The sequence below is a fragment of the Vombatus ursinus genome, unplaced genomic scaffold (genome assembly GCF_900497805.2).
Source record: "Vombatus ursinus unplaced genomic scaffold, bare-nosed wombat genome assembly UNPS02014864.1, whole genome shotgun sequence".
NCBI lineage: Eukaryota > Metazoa > Chordata > Mammalia > Diprotodontia > Vombatidae > Vombatus > Vombatus ursinus.
Window position 1 is genome coordinate 4,263,816 of NW_020954642.1, and position 269 is coordinate 4,264,084.

Here is a 269-nt window from a genome sequence, read left to right on the forward strand (position 1 = left end):
TGAGGGACCGCAGGATGGGGTACCGAAGGGTGAGGGACCGAAGGATGTTGTACCGCAGGATGGGGTACCAAAGGGTGACGGACTGAAGGATGTGGTACTGCAGGATGAGGTACCGAAAGGTGGGGGACCGAAGGGTAGGGGACTGAAGGATGAGGGACCGAAAGGTGGGGGACCGAAGGGTGGGGGACCGAAGGATGAGGGACCGAAAGGTGGGGGACCGAAGGGTAGGGGACTGAAGGATGAGAGACCGAAAGGTGGGGGACCGAAGG

At 61.3% G+C, this 269-nt stretch overlaps 1 long non-coding RNA gene across 1 annotated transcript in view; it reads left to right on the forward strand.

Annotated features, from left to right (window-relative positions):
- Positions 1–269, forward strand: part of LOC114027879 — a 9,942-nt gene that overhangs the window by 779 nt on the left and 8,894 nt on the right. The window lies entirely within an intron of this gene.